The 13775-nt window shown below is 30.9% G+C and overlaps 1 protein-coding gene across 1 annotated transcript in view; it reads left to right on the forward strand.

Moving 5' to 3' along the window:
• Nucleotides 1–3650: 3650 nt before the first annotated feature.
• The window catches only part of LOC124354538 (phosphatidylinositol transfer protein alpha isoform), a 32315-nt gene continuing 22190 nt past the window's right edge, over nt 3651–13775 (forward strand). Inside the window, exon 1 of the mRNA XM_046805071.1 lies at nt 3651–3816. The gene's annotated coding sequence lies outside the window, so the exon portion shown is untranslated. The remainder of the gene's footprint in view (nt 3817–13775) is intronic.

Raw genomic sequence — 13775 nt, forward strand, 5'->3', positions numbered from 1 at the left:
AACGGTATTATGCCAGTGATTTAACTATGAGTTTACTGCACGATTGATTACCATTGTTTATATGTAATGTATATATATTTTAATGTAATTCTTGATCTGTTTTAACTTGCAAATTGTAATTACATCATATTGTGACGAGATCCATTGCATGTAAATGTTTAAAAATCAATAAAGATATCTATCTATCTATCATACCGACTGGACGTTGAGTACGGAGTTTCTATGTGCAGACTTTAATTCCTGTTTTTACTTTACATAATATGATTTTATTCGTATATCGCATGACTATCCTATATAGCTCCATGCGATTTCCCCTTTATCTAAGTAAATATTGATATGTATGTTTATTTATATGATTTCAGTAAACCACAAAAGGTACTACAAAACCACCACAAAAGTACTTTTTGTGTGATTACAAAAGTACTTGCTCCGCTGGAATAACTTATATGGTTAGATACGGCAAACGTAATTGTACAAATTGGGCTTAAAATTAAAATGTTATATTACGTACCAATAAATTGTAGTGGCCTATCTTATGAAGTACCCACATGACAGAACCACATTCAAATTCAGACTCCGTTATTGTCCGTAAGAATACAGTGAAATAAACAGTGTCATAATTATTAACCTAAGAATATAATTAAATAAATAATCAGAATAAAATATATAAATTAAACCCACAATTCAAATACCCATGAAACACAAACAATACGATACATTACATTTCAAAGTTTGTTCATCATAATTATGAAATATTTAAAAACTCAACATTATGTAACGGATTTTCTAAATGCAATTTGTGCATAAACATTTTAAATCTATATTTATGAGGTATATTAAAGCATTGAACGTATTAGTGTTACATACAGCACTTTTAATGTCACAGAAGGAAAAGTATTCTTCTTAAAGGTACGAACAAATGTACCTTAGGATTGAGTTGGCTCTAGCACAGATGCTTACAATATGAACATCAGGTTCCAGGCCAGGTAACATAATATGCAGTACTAAAATATCCTTTATTGGTAGTCTTTCCTCTAATGTGTCTTTGGTGCGAAAAATAATAAAAAGGGATAATTAAAGTGCACCATTGACTGATTTTCACCAAATCACCCTGAAGGTTAAGCTGTAGATAATGTGATGAGAACTTTATTTATTCAAACAACTTCACTTTGTCAGCAAAGAAAAGATAAGATATTTGCAACAAGTGACTTGCTAATGTCGTTAATATATAAAAAAAAATTTAAAATGGTCCAAAAAGTATCCCTTTAGGCACCCTAGATTTCACATCCATTCTTGCTCGTTAGATTTAAGAAGCAAACTCAAACCATAATGCATGGCCTGACAGATATCGCTCGTGCCATTGGAATACAGTAAGAGAAGTGTAGCTTTATACACGACATATGTTGGCGGAGCATGGCGCGGGTGAGAACTGCGTGCGATTTTCCAAATATAGACTATTGCTACCACTCTCCTTCTCGACCATGCACAGACCGATATTTTAATCGTTACTTTACAACTTTTGGCCTGCTCTCTACCCGCGCACTCCTACAAGCCTGCATAGCAAGACTTCTGAGTTTCAGCAAAGGAGAATGACTAACCTTAGTACCATAGTAACTGGCTTGGTACAGACAGTTTCTCGTAATGGTGTAGTCTCTCTACATGGTTAAACTGCGAAAGGGCAGAGAATACGTGGTTTATGAATATCTACTTACTTGAATACTGCATCTTGGCCCGGCTAGCTGGACATATTACCTAATTGGACTTAAAATAATTAAATACTATTTAAAATACAGCTCTACACAAGGTGGTGATACTGAACGAGAGTTGAGCCCAAGTCTCCGCCTAAACAGCAAAAAACCCGCCAAGAGAGTCAAATGATTTGGAGAATAACTGTAATTTAATTTTGGTTTCAAATTAATTTTTTTCCAAACATTGAACGGCCTGAGGGAGTTTGTTAAACATCCTGAGGGCCAGCACTGGGAAAGTCTTTTCTCTTTCTAAGCCGGTAATAGGGTTAGTCCCTATTATTTAATCACGGAGACTGTAAGAGTGTGTCAGCTCTAGATTGAAAAGAGTCTAAGTTATCTTTTATATAAACCAGACTCTGAAGAATGTATTGGCTGAAAACAGTCTGGATTCCAAGTTTGTGAAAATTTGGAGCTTAGTGATCCTGATACCCAGCGGATGAAATTAATTTTACGGAGTACTTTCTTCTGAAGGAGAAGCAAAGTCCCACAGCCCTCCGTGTGACCCTAGAGCAACATTCCTTATAGGTAACTATGAAACAAGGCATGGTAGCTCGTAAATAAATGTGCCTCAGATAGCTCGTTTCTGTCTTCTGAAGATGAAGATTTTTCTCGCCTGCTTGTTGCTAACTTTGTTAATATAGACACTCCATGTCAGCTTTAGGTAAAGAGTAAAACCTAGTATCTTTACGTTAACTTCGGTATCTACATATTGTTTCAGGCTGCATATCATACGTTGGGGTTTTCTTTATTAAGGCAAAGCTTGTTTGTAGAGAACCAGTCTACTGTCTCGTCAAAGACAATATTCGCAAGGCTGATGTTTTAAAAATGTAGAGTCGTCTGCAAACAGCAGAACATCTCTTCTTAGACCTAGATAATTTATTACGATGAGAAAAAGTATGGTCCTAATATTGAGCCTTGTGGAATTCCATGCGTCACAGGTAATAGATGAAGATGTAGCTCCTCCTACTGTGAGGACCTGCAGTCTATTCTGGAGGTAGGACTTTAGCATAAGTTGTACCCTGCCACTGAATTCATATCTGCCTGGTTTGCTCAAGAGGAGCTCATGCGAGACGGAGTCAAAGCCTTTGTTAGATCAGCTAGTATTAAGGCTACAGAGTTACCAGCTTCAAAAGAAGGTAGGACACAAGCGTTTGATAGTAGTGGCAGTTTATCTGCCCTTCCTGAAACCATATTGTGCATCTGTAAAGTGCCCATTGCGGGTCAAATAAACAATAATCTGTTTTTTTCCATAATCGACTCAAAAACTTAGGACACGGCTGGTAATATTGATTGGCCTACAATTCTCCATATTTTCCGGGTTACCTCTCTTGTAGATGGACACTGTCTGAGCTAACTTTAGAACATCCGGAAAATGCCTCTTGTAAAAAAATATTTACTATCATGGCCAGAGGATTCACAATGACCTCAGCAACACGTTTTAGTGCTACTATAGATTTTTGTTTTAAATCACACATTGAATAATTATATAGGCCTAGAGTTTCTAACACAAGAGGTATCTCTAGACATAAGATCAAGTACCAATTTGTCGTGTTTCAGTAAATATGGGAACATTCCATTTTATGGAAAAATCTAAGGCATTGTTTCTTTTCGACTTCAAAAGACGTACGGATTTCAAGAAATTTAGGCTGGTATGATTCATACAGAAATTAAATTGGAAAATAAATTTATAAAATAATCTGCATAGGTTGTTAAAATTAAATTATTCAAAATTATCATGCTGTTTGAATAATTAAAAGTTCTTGTTATATTATTCCTCTTTTTCTACTTTTAACAGTTTTGTATATAGTACCTGTTATACGTCTATTAATTCTTGTCATATTTGATACAAGTGTGGCTGTGGCTTACGATAGTGACGAAATGCATTGATCCGACAGCCAGCAGCTCCACTCCAGCTTTCAGCTTTTCTTCTGCTGCTACGCTGGACGTATAAAATTTGTGCTCTTGAATTCGCGATTTACCGGTTTAGAAGTATACAATTAGTGCTAAGTTTTTTTAATGAATAGTGTATGCTTTTTCTGTGTCTACAAGGATTATCTTCTAGTTATAGGTAAGATTAAACTATTTTCTAAATTAAAACAAGGTTAACTACAGAGAGGTAGAGGTTAGCCTTGTACATTCATGGACAAGATTTTTTAAGAGAACTTATTTTCTGTGTTGCTATTTCTTTCTTATATTAGGGTGTATTTGTCTTAATTGTAACTACTTTCCTTTGCATTTTATGATAATTTAATTTGTTAAAAAAAATCTTGATTATCTTCATATAGTTCTTCTTATAGCAATTATTTTATAGTTTACCCAAAAGTGACACTGCAATATTTCAATATGGCAGTGATTACCTTGATGAAATAATAAATGTACTAATCACACACTTAATGTTTCACATATGTAACAGGTGTAAAACTAACTGACTGAAGAAAAGTTGACATTTCACCAAACATGCCAAATATAAGATATGACATCACTGTATACTCTGAAAGCATCTAGAAAGTATTAAAAGTACAATATAAATATTTTTAATCTGGGATATCAAATTAATGAAATAATTGGATAGACTTTCATGAGCACAGCCTCTGAGCATCAATATTTCATGTTAGCAATTAGGTATGTATTAATTGATTACAATATTTAGTCAGTGGCTAAGACTAACAACTATATATGTTGGGCACAGAGTCAGATCTTAAAAATGTCATTGGGTGATTCGGAGGCATAGCAAAAAGATCAGCTGTCTGTAAATGCTAGTTTGCAAAGATCCTATGATGAGCTTATCTTAACACCTTAAGATCTCTTTAAAAAATTGCAGTCAACAGCATAGAAAATTAGATTTTAAATATTGTAACATAGAAAACTGAGAAAGAGGAAACAAAAAATGTACGTCTAGATTTGTTGGTACCAAAGCAATAGTGTAGATTCAAAATATATATATATATATATATATATTATACATATTATATATAATATGTAATATGTATATATATATATATACATATTACTGGAATCTAAATGTGCATTTTCTGAATCTGCACTATTGTTTTGGTACCAACAAATCTAGACATAAATTTTCTGTTTCCTCCTTCTCAGTTTTCTATGTTACAATATTTAAAATCTTATTTTCTATGCTGTTGAGTGCAATTATAAATATAATTATACTTTAAAGTAATGAGCCTATATATATATATATATATATATATATATATATATATATATATATAGTTTTCTACATTCTGAAGGACTAGCCAGTTCATTATTGTTTAAACCTATTAATGATAATATATTACCTGTTCCACATTGTACTTATTTACAAAAGATTGATTCAGCTATTGTATTACAACCGGCATATTATATGTCAAAAGTATATCTGAATAAGTTCATCAAATGTTCTGGAAAAATAATTTAATAACCTTCAAATGAACAGTACATCTTTAAAAAAAGTGCTGTCTAAATACAATTAGTTTGTGTTAATAGATCACAAAACCAGATATAAACTTAGCAAGTAAAAGAAAATTAGCTTATATTTTGGTATATTTTTAGAAATTTTGTTAAAAATAAAAAAATGTTTTTTAATGCTCAAACATTTTGTTTCATCCAATAATTTATTTTAGATATTTTATACAACTTACACCGTTTACTTCTTAGTGAATCTTGGCATTTATGTAATTAATTTTCATAATCAAACAAGTCTAATTTTATAGATTAATACATAAATGTCAGTAGTAATTTTGAGTTATTAGGCCTACTTTGTTGTTCTTACACTTGTGAGCCAGCCTTGTGTTCTATTAAACAAGACTTTAGTATGTAAGCGGCCACCACCACAATCGAATGAGGGTACCAAATTATCAATTACAAATACCAAAACTATCGAATACAAAACATTCTAATTATAAGTATTTACAAATAACTATGGCTAGCTATTTTTGATGTATTGAATAACTATTGTTCCTAATTAATTAAAACAAACTAAAATAATTTTTATGGCAGTTGAGTACAAACTATAAAACCGCAAAAGTACAACGGAGATGTGCATGTGTTATTTGTTTCGCAAATGTTACACTGTTTAGTTTGTTGCATTTATTAATACACATAGTGTAGATAGCTTTTAATTCATCATTAAATTATTATTTTTTTTTAGATATAAATACAGCTTAACTAAAATGTAATTTGAAATAATGTAAGATAGATAGATAATGTAATCCGGTTAGACATTTCGATTCACTGTGGTGGTGGCTGCTTTTTATATTGCAGCCAGAAACAATTTAATATTTTTAACAATATCATACTTTTTGTCTCATGGTGAAACTTGTCTTATAAGGTTGGTGTGCAAATAATATACATTTCTTGCAAAAATCACTGCGGCTTTAATTAAATTAAAAAAAACATTTTTTTTTAACAAAAAGAAAGTTCAATGATGTAATGTTGTTTGTTACTTTAAAGATCTTTTAAACTTGAAGAAAATTATATGAATTTGAATGTTCTAATTAGTGTCTGAGATATCACTTGCCTACTCACTGTCAAAATCTAAATGGATTTTGTATATTCTTGGTCCAAAAATAAATTTTTATTGGTTGATTTCATATAGAATGACCTGTATAAAAATAAAATAATTTATATTCAATAACAAACTCATAAACAATATAAGGGAAACGTAAAAACTAAATACACAATTGTTTTAAAACAGAAAGTAAGACATTTTTGGGAATTCTTGCGATCATCTCTCCTGAGTGTCAATGTCAAACCAGAGTGAATGAAGCGATTTTCTCAAGATAAATGCACTACTTTATCTGTATGTAACTATCCTCAGAGTTGATCTGCAAGGAGGTCAACTTTTTGCACAAGTCCAACATATTTTAGTCATAAAAAAACCTTTTATGCTATTAATTTGAGTTTTCTACAGTTATCTGTTATTTGTAGTTATGAAAATCACTTAGGATAAAATAAAGTTTGTAATCGTGTGTACAGTTTATGCAGATGCTGTAAGATATTTATTTAAACTACTTAATCAACATTGGTTAATAATATTGATGGTTTTAACTAAAACATATTAATTTGTATTATTAATATAAAAACTGGATCCACTTATTTTATAAATTATGTCAGTTACTTCCCTGTTACGAATGTGACCAATGGCCTGAAATAAAACATTAATTTGTGCACTGACTATAGTAAAATTACTTCTATTACCGATAATATGACTAAAACAACTGATAGTTGGTTTTGTAATGTTTGAAATAATTGTAAAATTTTACTCGCCACGATTATTTGATGCTATATACAAGACTCCAAAGCGTATTTCTATAAATGTTGATTTTCAAATTTTGTCACTTCAATAGGCTCACTACCACTACCATAATACACTCATCAGAAATAGATTTTTATCAGTATTAGAGCTAAAGGCTGTCAATTAATCAATGGGCAGATATTTTTTATATATCTACCATTCCTATTTAAAAAATTCCTTTTTTAATACATTCTTCGGACAATTTTAAGAGTACTTTTTTTGTTTTTAGTGGAAACATTCTTTTATGTTGTCTTGTCTTGTCCGTTTTGATTGATTGACCAAATACGGGAAGAATGAAAAAGTATTTGGATATATCATTTTTTTACTTTTTAAATAGTTTTTAAAGCATTACATAAACTTTTAATAAAAATAAATAAATAAAATCAGTATACTTGGGAATTTTAGACGGATTATTGAGCCTATACATATTACAATTCTAATTCATTGGTTGATGGTAAGCTAAACTGTAAAGGAATAGAATAGTTAGTATAAAACTTGTAACGCTACTGGGAATTTGCATGCCAGAACAAGATTTAAGTACTATAATGTTACGGTTTAATACCTGAAATTGGGAAGGCTACCGTCAACAATGATTTTTTTAAGTCTCCAAAATTTACAAGCAAAGCGATATGTATTGTTACAGTCACATTTTAAGCCGATTTAAGGTCATTTAATTATTAAAAATCAATCAGTGGTAGTTTTTTCAAAATGACATCATACTTAAAAAACAAATTTAAGCTATATGTTTAATTATACACATAATTAAAATTTTCAAAAATAACTAACATAAAGTGTTTAAAATGAAATTTATTTGTAGCAGTAAGTACAGTAATTGCTTAAGGTTTTAATATTTAAAAAAGTTAGTAATTATATGGAGCTCCATAATGTATGAGGGCGGTTTGATAAGAAATTGTTACATATGAAAGAAAATGAAGAATTTAAAATACCTGCTTTATTTTTTTTTTAAACATAGTCTCATTGAAATCCAACGCACTTGCTTCTACTTTTTTTTTTTTTTTTTTTTTTTATTATTAACCAAACATACAATAAATGCTTTCTTCTTGTATGCTTTCTTTATTTGATACAAATTTCTGTCCAGAAAGTAAAGTTTTGGGTTTAGAGTAAGTGGTAGTCCGAAGGAGCTGGATCTGATAGATGAATAAGGATGTGGAAGCAGTTCACATAGCAGATAGGCCAATTTTGCTGAGCGATACAGCTTGAGTGCGCTGATGGGTTGTCAAGGAAGAACCACACCTCTTGTCGGCTAAAACCAGATCATGGACTTGGTCGATCATTTGGGGCATCACTGCTGGTTTTGGTAGGCTCCAGCACATGGTACATTTTCAGTGCCTGTTGTGCCTTGCATTCATTTACCCACATTCACAGAGTTTCTATGGAAGGGCATAAGTTACCCAATATTTGTAAAATCCTGTCATGAATTTTTGGTAATTCTAAGCAATATATGGGTCAACCTCGATTTTTCTCATATTACAATATAATGTTCCAATAGTCAATTAGAAAAGGAAATGACTAGAATTTCTTGCCGGAAAGCAGTTATAGGGAGCAGGCAACTCATATTACAATTTAATGTTCCAATAGTCAATTAGAAAATGAAATGACTAGAATTTCTTGCTGGAAAGCATTTATAGGGAGCAGGCAACCGCGAGAATTACCTATTAGTGATCAGGGGCACTGACGTGATCTGGGCTTCAAATTTGGAACTACTCGAGTTAATTTTTTGTCTAAAAGAGCAAGCAGTGCGAAGCGCTGCGCAGCGGGCAAGCATCGTGCGTGATCTTCGTCTATACTGAATTGATTCAGGCCAAAGGAATGACACAGATTCCTTTACCAGATTTTTACGGAGATTTTGTATTGGGTGGATTATATTGGTTTACTTTGCTTTCCAGCATATAATTATGTGTTTAAAATTGTTTTACATAAATTACCTACATTATATTGTAATATGTATTAACAATTTATCAGAAATTTTTAATAAAAAAAAGGATAACGCACGATGCCTGCCCGCTGCGCAGCGCTTCGCGCTGCTTGCTCTTTTAGAAAAAAAATTAAGCTCGAGTAGTTCCAAATTTGAAGCCCAGATCACGTCAGTGCCCCTGATCACTAATAGGTAACTCTAAGCAATATGTGACCGTCTGGCGGTTGCCTGCTCCCTATAACTGCTTTCCGGCAAGAAATTCTAGTCATTTCCTTTTCTAATTGACTATTGGAACATTATATTGTAATATGAGAAAAATCCAGGTTGACCCATATATTGCTTAGAATTACCGAATTTTTTTCAGTGTTTTCCCCTTCTGAAAAAGTTCTAATCAAACCATGAGTTCCAATACTATCCATTTTTCACTCTTACTCTGAAAACAACTATCAAACCAGAATAAGAATCCAGAATAGCCTGAGACCACAGATTATCTTATCTTATGAAAGAGTCTTTATTACTGTTTATATAGATATGGCACTATCTTTTAGTAGCTGAACTTATTAAACCAATCTCTTACCAAAAATACTGTTTTAATATACCTCACATGTAAATAATGTAAGTATTTAAACATAAATACACAAGATTAAACCCCATTTAATTTTTTAAACATTAAAAAAAAATGAGAAGCTAGTACAATTCAACCTGTTTCTATGTTTTTATGTCTTTCTTTTTAGCTTTTTACATTTAATAGGTCATCTTACTTCTAAACATAGTCGGTCAGGTTAATAATAATTTTTAATTAGCTATTATAACAATTATGAAATTCTTGAATGATAGATTTTTAAGATTACCAGTATGAATGATCTGTTTTAAATTAGGGTTCCTGATAGATTAGGATTCATATCAGAATAGATTTCAATCCTCAAAACATAGTTTTCTCAATGATACTTGATCATACTCAATGAAAAAATGAAATGAAAAATTGTTTATTTAAACAGGCAAAGTTAGGGCCTCATGGCCCTTTCTTACACTTAACCTGTTTGAACAATAATTATACAGTAATTATAATAATTATTATTATTGATACTCATTTATTACTGGTAAAGATTACATACATTGTCACATTGAAAACACAATATTGTACATTTCAATTTTAAGAGCAATGCAATCCTCCAGTTCGTCCAGATATTTAAAAGAAGACATATATGAAATAAATAAAATCAATTAAAACAAATCAATTAATTAACTAAAAACTAATTACAACACAGATAACTTATTAAGGGGAGGGAATCCCTATTTGAGGTGCCTCGTTGGCTATGCATTGTAAGCAAACCATGAAAGTCAAGTAACCTAATCTCAGTACTTCTATTATGCATATACAAGTAGTCAACAACATTTGTAGGTATACTATTTGGCCATTGCAATATAAATTGTACTTATAAGATGGACTGGGTGGCTAAAAATGTCCATTCTCCTGTGTTGGTAAATTGTTTTTCTTTTGTTTATTTTATTTATAAATTTATTTTGAGGAGAAAATATATAGTGAGATTTTTACTTTTAGTTCCTTTACATAATCTACATTTATTATCAGGTGTCTATATGTATAATTTTATTGATCTCATATTATACAACAATTTTTTTTATTTTCATTTTTTTAGCTAGTCACATACACGTTTAGTGCATAATTTTACTATTAGAATGACATGGGATAACAAATATTACCCCTCCATAAAAGAAATTAAACATTTTTTAGGGTCAACAAGTCTGCCATTTCTCAATACACATGCTCAGACAACACTGCCTCACTTCTGTACACTTTACTATCACAAACGTCTAGCACCCAAAGGGTTAAGAATGTCCTACCAGGTCCTTAATAATAGGATTTGAGCTAGTTAGTAATGTCTGTACTGATTAACCTTTTAGTATCTCTAGATATTTAAAAATTTAAAATGTCATCTTTAAGTAGATAAAGTAAAAAATTAAAAAGTTGTAGAAATATATTTAGTTAGCAAACACCCACTGTTAGTATTTAGAACAATGACCGCAGACTGAAGAGGTTGCAAACAGCTGTGGAGGAGGACTCCTCATCTCAACATTAACAAGTGGGTTCTAATTGGCTTTGTATGCCACATAAACGTTTGTATCTCATTTCTCTCTTCTATAGCAAAAATACCCTTTATTGTCATGTACACACCATTATTACAAATTCAGAAATAATACATTTAATATTTATAACAGTTATCATTTGTTAAATATTAAAGATTAGTTACTTTTCAAAATAGAATATTATAATAACTAATAAAAATATGTATGAATTTAATAATAGAAATAAAGTATAAAAATACAGAGAATTATTGATCTTATACATCAAAATTCAGATTTATATGCATTGTACTACACCATAAAACTGATGGATTAAAACCAGCAAGCTCAAAATTAAAGTTAAAGTCACAGGAAGAAGAAGATTTAAAATATTGTGTTTTAGTCATGTTCAATAAAAAAAAACACCTTTAAAATATTTCTGAGGAATTCCAATGAAAAATGTTATTTAAAAGTACTGAAAATTAATAATGATAACATTAATATAGCATAATAACCATTTATACTTCAATGAAATATGAGACCGATAGGAAATTGGAGTTCTGGATGGGTGTAAACAAACCAGGTAGATGGAGGGATAACACAAAGTGACCATTATGAAAGAGCTGCCATAATAACCACTTAACTTCATTGAAGTAGGAAGTTTTGGATGGGTGAATGACCTGGTATATGGGGTATATCAGTATCACCATATTGTGTTGTATATCTATGATGAGGACTTTCTTCTGTACAGTAGTGAAATCTTCCTCCCATTGATACCTAAAATTATCTGGAAAACAAAAAGTGACAGGAGCGTTAGAATTGCAAAGAGCAATAACCACCCCTATATTTGGTAGCATATTCCTCACAGCTCTCTTTTGTTCTGCAAAATATCTCAATTAGTGTTCATTTTATTCCAAGCAACATCTGTATAGTGTTTGATTGTAGTTTGAATATGTTGAAATAAATTCATAACAGCAGTGTTGATGAATTGAAACTAAAATTAGTCGGAACAGGAGAGGTGTATATATTAGAACTCACTTGTCTTGTGGTATTGTTGATAAGTGTTAAATTGCCTGACAAAGTGTGAAGATTAGATTAAGAGCTGGTAAAGTATGAGTTAATCTATTGCACTTCATTTAGCTGTTAAATTATTTATGGATCAGTGGAGTCCAGGGCTTAGGTAATCTGCTAATATCATGTTATTACATTATTTGTTGTTTTGATTCAAGTGAAAAATGTCGATATCTTTTATTTTGTTCTGAGGATCTGGAACAGTGTAAATGCAGATGTACTACTTTAATACTTGTTTGTTCCTAAACAAGTTGTTGTGTTAAATAAAAAAAATAAAAAAAGATTAATAATTATTTAAAACATTAATCCTTGCCCTCCAAGCAGAGAAATATTCAGCCTGACCACAATAGACTGTATCAAGATTATATGGATGGAAAATGAAACATTTGAGAAAAACTTATATAAATACAACAAAACATTATCTTTACTATTTTGTTGAAATTTATTTGCTATTGTGTAGTGTTAAGTACTCTCCCATTTAGTCCAAATTCAAGCTAATTGTTGAATTGTCTTTACAAATATGTTGTTTTTTTTTATTTAGTTGAGAAATATTTTAGTTTTGTAGAAAGTTTTCAAAATTTAGAATTAATGCTACATTATATAAGTATTTAAATTCTGATGTCATTAAATCAATTACAGATTTTATGTTGTGTTGTGTTAAATGTAACAAAGAACATTTGTTAGGAGGAGCTAGAGTGTTGTGGCCTTGGGTTTAAACATTATAACTTTTATTTTAACAACAATTCTTGGGATACAGTTCACTGTATTTTTATAGAATTTTTTAATCTAAACCTCTTTTTAAGGATCAAAATTAACTCAACAAACAACACTCCGATTGACTTTGCAAATAGTATTACATAGTTTTGTGCTTTTTGTTAAAAGAAAACATTTTGAAAATGTGAAATCATTCACTGTTATGGAATTATGTGAAGTATTTTAAGATGTTCTCCTGTTAAATCTGATTAAACGCTGTAGGATTAGAAAATTTATATTGAAGCCAGGGAAAAGGGAATGCTGTACAAACACTAACTGTAAATAATGTCAGTGCTCCTATTACATTATAATTATTGTTTGTTAAGAAAATGTACTATGAATACATGTCCATAAATTCATTGACAGGCCGTTACTGTAGCCTACAGTAAAATTATAACAAACCGGTCACTGCTGGCAACTGTGTCAATGCCTGGATAAGCTTATAATCTGTTGCCATATCAGTTTACAGCAAATTAGGAGAAAAAAATAGACATGTTGTTGACTTGATGTTACCCAATTGAAGCACTCTGTACTTTCTGAACACCTGGTGAAGGTCATATTTTCAGTTGTTTCCCATCAGATAGCCATGTCTACTTGAAAGGAATCGTGTAATAACATATTTGGTGAAATGGTAGTTTAAGTCTTCTTTCAATCAATGACATATTAAAACTTTTTACTACCTCAAGATTGTACTGTCACAAAAAATTAGATATTTTTTACATGTATGCAATGATATATGTCAATTGTTCACATAAGATAATATAGAAGCTGAAATTATTTGATGTAGTTGATACGGTGCAGAATAAACTGCTATTGAAATGTACTCATACATGAATAAACTGATCAACAGAGTATCAAAGGACATGACAGAATGTAACAATAGAGGTATTGT

The sequence above is a fragment of the Homalodisca vitripennis genome, chromosome 2 (genome assembly GCF_021130785.1).
Source record: "Homalodisca vitripennis isolate AUS2020 chromosome 2, UT_GWSS_2.1, whole genome shotgun sequence".
Lineage (NCBI taxonomy): Eukaryota > Metazoa > Arthropoda > Insecta > Hemiptera > Cicadellidae > Homalodisca > Homalodisca vitripennis.